Here is a 9,032-nt window from a genome sequence, read left to right as displayed (position 1 = left end):
ATAATTTTCTATTATGGAAACAGTCGATCGTGTGTGCAATGCATTGATTTCTGTATCAGGGATGCTGCATTATTATTACCCTCGTCATAAACGTTTCTAAATGCAAACAAAAAATATCAGAACATTTACCTATTCGGTTTCGCTCGCCACACCGACAATTTTATCCTAACGCTAAAAATCCAAGATTTTCCAAACCGCCCAATTTATATTCAACAAACTACCATCTCATACCTCTGACCCCAACTCTTTTATAACCATCAAAGACATCCACACCCATGACATCCATTTTTCGAATGAAAGTCTTACCGATATCAATGCTGGCTTAAATATCCGTAGGATTCAGGGTGCTCTGTTATGGAATTGCCTCGATCAATCCTTGAAACAGTCTCCAACATTGGCTATTTTCGAACATGGCCTTAAAGACTATGTAATCGACTCTTATACCACATTGACTAAACTACCGTTTTAGGGTATCTTCAAACTGTCTGTTTTACTTCGGCCTGTCCTGCCCTGTTTTCTAATGTCCTGTCTGTCCATGCCCAGTAACTTTGTCAAAATGATCTGTTAATGATGTAATCATTCGCTAATCAATTCAGCTCAGATCTGTATCAACACATGTCATTTATTATATATTTTATTATTGCTTTTGAGTATCATATCTGGTTTAATGATTCCATATATTTATATATATTTCTTTTATTCTTATTTCGGCCACACAATCTCATCTTTGTACACATTAATATTGTCATTTAAGTTAAATGTCCGTCTTGTTCAGATTGGGTGCCACAAGATGTACGCTTTGTGCCTTTGCGGCATCCACATCTCTTTACTCTTCATGCTCTTATGGTTCATCGTAGTAGTAATATAACGTATTCTTAATCTTGCATTTCCACTTTTATACATTGATGTGAATTTAAATGAAAACAAGTAAACTTGAATTTGAACTTGATGCTGCTTCCACAAAAATTATATAGTACTTGGCACTTGAAACATTAGTTGGTGGCATACATTTCTCACGAACAACTCGAGGTCACAAATTACACACATGTCATTATGACCAAACTGTATCTTCACATGGTTTTCAATGCTACCACTTCCCTCAGAGTTCATAGACAAAATAAACTTGACTGAGTAAGTCTAGAACTACTGAGCTATATTTTGTAACACGAACTGCTACTACTTTTGCACGAGGTCCTCATTTGCTATGGCAAAATATCGCAAAAATGGCTAAAAAACTAAAACAAATACAGGTGAAAGAAGAATTACGCATCGCACACTAGCACATTTAAATATGTATTTGCAAATGGAAACATAACATGCATAGGCAGATATACCAGAATAAAAACTCCGGACTCCTACCTGTCCGGAAACCCCAGACCTCTCGCTTGTCGGGCGAGTGTTCTACCACTGAGCTACACAGAATGTCCCTGATAAACAGGACTCAAGTCTGGTAATTATAGATATGAGCAGTCAATACAAGGGTAAACAGTACAAACAACCCATTACATACCAGTGTACGAGATCAATTAATGATGATTACCCGCCAGCCTAATATAATCATATAAACAGAGAAAGAGGCTTACGCATCATACACGGGAACATGGATACATTCAAACATTACAAACTAGCGCATGAGATCAAATTAATGATGCTTAATCGTTATTCTTAATATATCAATACACAGGGGGAAAAGAATTACGCATCGCACACTAGCACATTTAAACATGTATTTATGAATGGAAACAACATGCATAGGCAGATATACCAGAGTAAAAACTCCGGACTTACCTGCCTGTGCGGGGACTTGAATCCCAGACCTCACACTTGTCGGGCGAGTGCTCTACCACTGAGCTACACAGACTGCCCCTGATAAACAGGACTTAAGTCTGGTACTTATGGATATGAGCAGTCAATTAAACAAATACAAATTTGGTCCTAATGATTGGCAATATGTGGAAAGAAAGGTAAAAAAAAAACCCCAAAAAACAAAAACAAAACATATACTAAACTTTTGTCTCTAGATAAACAAAATGTTGCTATCATTTAGAAGTGTAAGTGTAAGCGTAACTAGTTATTTTGTACCGAAACCTTGTCGGAAAAAAATTAGTTTTTGACAATTTTCAAAACCCAGTAAATCTGGCCATGTACTTGAATTTCTTTCATCATTTTCAGCTGGTGTAAATATACGAGTGCGCCGTCGTATATCACATATCCGGTCAATGTGCGAGTTGGTCAAGCTTTCGTCAGACGTGGCCCTGACTTTATCAGGATTAAAGACAGACTATTGATTGACAGACAGGAAGGCCGTTAATGTGATATCCGACGGCGCACTCGTATATTAAAATCAGTTGTCATGGAATCCCGTCGTGAAACCTTATCTATTTCTGCATCATTTCCTTTCTAGAAATATATACTTTCATATACTTATATCTGTTACTTCAATAGTTATAGCGAAAATAAAGTTTTACCAATCGCAATCCTGCGTACATCCTCACCTAGCAGAACACAATACTCCATTTTACGTTAAATCATGGTCATTTTCGTCATAAATGAAGTAATTGTGCATTTCAAGGGAATTTAATAAAGCTATAATTCGAAACATTTTTTTCACAACTTCGGTGAAACTAATTTATTCAGATTCAGAAACTATTTTTTTTTCTTTCAATTTTTCAATTTTCTTTGTTTTCTTGTAGGGAAAAATGAACCACAATTTCCTGCAAAATTTGGATTTCTGGATGCAATCTGTTATTGCCTTCACTTCTCCTAGCCAAGAGCAGCAGAAGGAAAGTAAGCAGAAGCAGCGATCACCCCCAATAGTTATTGTTGGTACACATAGGAATAGCCTTCGTGATAATGAGGTGAGACCTCTGACTTTTTCGACTTTTTGAGACCTAGTAGGTTCTATTATGAAAACGTATTGTTCTTCAATATATTAACCTATGAATAAGCCAAATAAGCATTGGAAGCTTGCGATGCATTGTATGACAGTTTTTTGCAGTTTTGGGACACTTTGTCCTTTGACCTTTCAGAAAATTCAGAAATATTGGGTTGTTGTACGTACAAAATATAATCTAAAATGTTTTGCAATAATTAAAAGAAATATAAAAAAATATTAGCATTTTATAAATTAATTTTTTAGTATTTTTAATGATCAACATTATGACAATAATAAAAAAATCAATATTATATTACGTGAATTTTCCCGATATGTCAGAGGTCAAATTGTCCCAAAACTGCCGGAAGTGCTGGTGATTGGGCTTATTCATTTTATATATTCAACAGGTGGATGATATATTTGATTCAATTGAAGATAGCTTAGTTGGGAAGTGTTACAGAGAGCATGTTGTTAGTGAGTTTTTTGCTATTGAAAACAGTCTCGATTATGATAAGGAGGTAAGTTGAAGCTGTTAATGCAGTTATTTACTTATTTGAGTAATATTGGGTAATGTGTAGGTCGGGATTTGTGTTTATTTGTTGGCTTGTTTAATTGTAACACTGTGGGTTGATAAACTGTTCTTTCTTATTAATTATATTTAGTTTCCTCTTGTAGCGAGAAATCATTCTATATTGTTATCTATGCCCGTATTTATCTATGCCCGTGCAACGGTGCATAGATATTGTATTTGTTGCGTTTAGTTATCTATGCCCGTGCAACGAATCATAGGTATTGTATTTGTTGCGTTTAGTTTTAGATTTCTGCTCCTCCTTCTTCTCCTTATCTATACCCGTGCAACGGGGCATAGATTATTTGATTCGTTCTGTTTAGTTTTCTCCTTCTTCTTCATTTTAAGATCAGGCTTTTAAATTCTTTATCTCAGGAACCAAAATAGCCTCGGGGCCCATACTTGGTATAGTAATGGCCCATGACCCCAAGAAAGTTCGTAGGGTAGACTCAATCAAAGAGATCAAAGGTCATGGGCTACAGGGGGCAATATGTATAAAGTGTGAAACATCTCTAGCTGAAGAACTATAATGCTTAAGGGTTCACACTTGGTACAATGATGGCCAATGACCCTAGAAGTACCATATAAATCACAGGCGTTGATGTGCATAGAGGTATCGATGATTTGTTCAGCAGGGCAATCAGCTGCAACACAGTGAAATTGACTTGATAGAGGGCGCAAAATCTTAACTCTAGGATACAACATCTTTTAAACATACTGAATGTTGTAAAGGAACTTTGTAGGCATGGGTTGAGGTTATAAAGTGTGTTGTCCTGCATTGTTGGTTAACCGTGTTTCAATCTTGAAAATAAAAAAATACCCGATTAAAATCGGCCGAATAACTACAAGATTCCAAATGTTGCCTTTTTGTTTGACTTGCTATTTTCAAAAAATAATTAAGTAATTTCTGGATTGAAGTCAAACATTTTATTTAGAAATTATTAATGTTAGGTATTCTTCTAACATAATGTACAAAAAAATTGGTCTTCACATGGTTCTAGAACATGAAAGTTGACATGTTTGCCGCCATGATAAAAGATGATCGACACTAAAGTGATGAAGCAAGCTAGATTTTGATGACCAAAATTAATGCCAAAATCATTGTATTTGAAGTAATTTAATATTAAATAACTATGGCACTATTATAATATTATAAAATAGCAAATTGTGCACAGAATATGTCCAAAAAGTCTTGCAATTGACGCCTGATGACAACGTCCATAGAACTATGCGCTGAAAACATAACAAAGTTATTGAAAGTTTACAGATAAAACCAAACTCCATGTTTCAAAAATTCATTACAAAATAACCAGATCGAAGCCAATATATGTTTTTGCTCTATAAATAGGTTGACTATGTATATTTAAATATAAAATAAAAAACAACGAAAAAAAACCAACAACTTAAGTTTCATCATGTTGGTGAACAGAGAAAAGAAAGAAAAAAAAAAAAAACGTCGGCCGCGGTGGTGACCGACTGAATTAAATACTTCTTGTCTTTGGTATAAATGTTCACATTAAATATGTTATAAAATTCCATCATTATTAATAATATAGTCTTTGAGTATAACATAATAAATAAAAAACAAAACAAAAAATAACACAATTTTGAATTATATGATATGCCCTAGATTTATCATGCATGCACAGCACTAGCTAGCACTGTCTGCACAGTTTATAATATCGTTATGATGCTATCGTCCTAGCGATTATTGAGTTTGTAGCTGGCCACTTGCTTGATTCATTTTCAGTGAAATAGTGTGAGTGCTTGGGTACATGGTATACGTTTCGATAAATTATGGTGTGGTAATGAATGGATATTGAATTGTTTTTTTTTCTATTGTGATTTGTGTAGTGGAGCGTGACAGGGTAGGGAAACGTCTTTTGGTAAGTGTTGATGGTTTAATGAGTGTGGTGTTAATGAATGTTTGGACTGGTTTTTGTAGAGTTTCAAGGGTTAATATTAATTGGAATTTAATGTGGCAATTTTGAAGTTTGTTGAGTTGAACTTGCCAGATTGTTTGTTTTCCCGTTGATGGAGAGCAATGGAGAGTGTATTAACATATGGATTAATAAGGTTGTGAATGCACAGTGATCCCTTGGGAGTAGTGAAGGATGTTTAATAGAAGTGAAATTCAAATAGTGATTTTAGGAGTTTTAAGTGTAGCAAGTAATGTGATATTGATTGAATGCACTTGAAGTGAGTTCAAGGTTTTATGAGGTTGTAACCGAATGAACTCAGAAAGTTTCGTAGATGGCTTGTGTGATGTAGCTGCTGTAAGGCAAGTGGGTGTTGTTTGTGTTACAATTGTGTATTATGGAACATTTGTTTAGAGCAGCTGTTATATTAGTGGCAGGATTGGCATGGCTGTTTTGTAATGAAGGGAGGGGTGTTCACACTAGCTCTATTGAGAGGGGGAGTGTTTAGTTACTTTTATAAATGGCACCTGTGATATAGCTGCTGTAAGGTAAGTGGGCTTTGTGTTTTTTTTACTTTTTATTCTTAATTGTGTGTAACATCTGAAGTTTGTTAAGAGCAGCTGTTATAATAGTGTCAGGTTTGGCATGGCTGTTGTTTAATTAAGTGATTTATCTGTTTGTTGTGGCAGTTGTAAATGTAAGTATGCGAAGTGGTGTTCACACTAGCTGTATTGCGAGAGGGGGTATTTAACTCGAGTAAACTGGGTATTTATACCTCAAGTAAAGTGCCCAGTTGTGGTAAGCTTGTGATACTAGATCTAACCACCCAAAAATCCATTGTGAGACATATGCCAGCTGCTATTGAGAAAAGAATATCCACACTATCTTCAAACCAAGAAGTCTTTGACAAAGCTGCCACAGCATACAATGATGCGCTTAGTAAAAGCGGTTACAAGGAGAAAATAATGTATAGCAAAGGCAGTACAACATATGGAAGCAGTAAGGGAAAGAAGAAGAACAGAAAGAGAAAAGTACTCTGGTTTAACCCACCTTATAGCAGAAATGTAAAATCTAACATTGGGGTACATTTCTAAAACTATTGGATAGGCACTTTCCACCAGGAAGCAAGCTTTACAAAATTTTCAACAGAAACTGCGCCAAAGTCAGTTACAGTTGCATGAGCAACATGGGTGCAATAATTAAAACGCACAACAACAATGTCACCAAAAAACCTAGCAAAATGCAGAGAAAATGCAACTGCAGAAAAAAAGATAGCTGCCCCCTGCAGGGAAAGTGCCTATCATCACAAATCGTGTATAAAGCAGTAGTAGAATCAAATAGCATGAAAAAATCATATATAGGCTTAGCGGGAGGGACATTCAAAGAGAGATTCAACAACCACACAAAATCGTTTAGGCACTTAAAATATGAATAAAAATTCCCTTTAAAAGGGAAAGCCAGCCTCAATGTAGAAGAGGTCTTGTAATTAGTTTTGGTCAATGTGAAAGGCATTTTTAGGATCACGCTTACATCTACATGACAGTCCACCAAACCATCAACGATGAGAACATGCACACTGAAACAGCAGAAAACATTAATTCCTAATCTCATGTCAACTCTTTTAATTCATTACATGTACTCCAAATTGTTCTGGTCTGTTTGTTTTGTTGTTGTTGTTGTTGTTGTTGTCGTTGGTTTTTTTTGTCTTTTCAGCTTTTTACCCACGATATCTCAATTTCCAATTTTGTAATACCAGAACTTACGAACTCAATATCTTCGGTTAGGAATGTCCGATTTCACTGCTTTCGATATATACACTGCCGGTTTGAGTTAACTTACATGTACATTTTATTTTAAAATAACTTAATTAATTCGCAATGTATAGTTTAAGCCTACTATATTATAATAGATAGTGGCCAGCACATTTATAAAGGACTGGTTACTCACTACAATCTTCACTCTTAAACTGTGTTTTTCTGAATGTGCTGATCATGTTGATTGCTAGTCGGAAACTCCTGCGAAGCTATGGACATGGCATCTTACATACTCCATTCTATAACAGTCTGCCTAGTGCCTTGTGTGTTTTCTCTTCAATCATTTTGTTGAATGTAATTTTATGAATCAAATAGTTATGTGTCATTTTATTTATAATAAAGAAGTTATTAAATTAATAAAGTAAGACAATTTATTTATCTATAAGTGCATGTCAAATGGGGTACATTGTTCAATACTATATGCATAAATTATGCCCATATTATAGCTAGGCCCTAAAAACTTTATTTTGCATCGGATTTTTCCGTTGAAAAGACAAAACTGATGTTTATGATAGCAACCATTTCATCAATAACATTTTGAGTCATTTTTATCCATAAAACGACACAGGATATGATAGATAACTACTTTCACATCAATATGGTCCATATGATCACAGATTGTTGAGAATCTGTGATATGATCCGGGGATATGATGAAGATTTTGATTCTATAGATCTGTTATCAACATGATATCACGCTGTTCAGTGGTCAAGGAGTAAGGACCCCGGTCAAGGACACTGATATGACATCATAGGTGATGTCAGATTTTCTTCTGCTGACCATATGATGCTATATATATTAACTATTATTGTTACATTTAGGCCTTTAAACTTTTAAAGTCATAATTAATTAGTTCAAACATAACTTTGGTAATACTCACTCGTTTTCGTTCGTTGAAACGGCAAAACATACTTACTTTTCCTAACAAATCGAATTAAAATATTTTTAAAAAACTTTAACCACAAAAAGTAAAAAAAAAAAAAATCATTCCAATACCACTAAAATATAATCTCTTGAGTAAACTGACCCCAAACCTGAAACAGGTACCAGCCCCGAATGGGCTGGCGAAAAGAAACAGAACTATCGAAACACATTTGGGAATTAAAGAAGAAGGGCAAGGACTATTCAATTAAATGGGAAATTGTAAGGGAGTCAAACACAGAAAGAAGACAATCAGGGCAGTGTAACCTATGCATGGATGAAAAACTGGAAATAATCAAAATAATCAATCTCAAGAACTTCATGAATAAAAGGTCAGAATTGATCAGTAAGTGTAGGCACGGGTCAAAACCATCAAACCGTGCCAAGAAAAAGAAATAGCTTTGTGTGTGCATCTCAGCAATCAGTTGCCTGACGATCGCCGTAATGCGTGAAACACAGTGTAGCAGCTCTAGCAAATAAGTGTATAGTAATCAATTTGTATTACAACTCTACCAAATACGGTATTGAGCACTATTCCATGTTGATGATATACATTATATTTAATAAATAAATAAATACATACATAAACACCGCAACGTGACATAAGTAATCAAGCACACTGCTAAGTTATTTAATTAATGAATAAATAAACACCCTTACAAAGAATACGTAAATAAATAAGCACCCACCCCATTAATTTAATTAATTAATTAATTGATCAATGAATTATTCATTAATTAAACATGTTATGGTCTAACACTGAAATTAACTTGAATAAATCAACTCCCTAACAAACAAACATGCACGGTATCAAAGGTTATCTAGGGGCTTACAGTATTGCACAAGCAGGAGCAGGTGGCAGAAATAAATAAATAAATACCTCAACAAATAAGCAAACACCCAATTAATTGTCCTTTTCGGTAAATCCCATAAGC

Source organism: Amphiura filiformis, unplaced genomic scaffold, assembly GCF_039555335.1.
Source record: "Amphiura filiformis unplaced genomic scaffold, Afil_fr2py scaffold_41, whole genome shotgun sequence".
NCBI lineage: Eukaryota > Metazoa > Echinodermata > Ophiuroidea > Amphilepidida > Amphiuridae > Amphiura > Amphiura filiformis.
Note: the sequence above shows the minus strand (reverse complement) of the source record.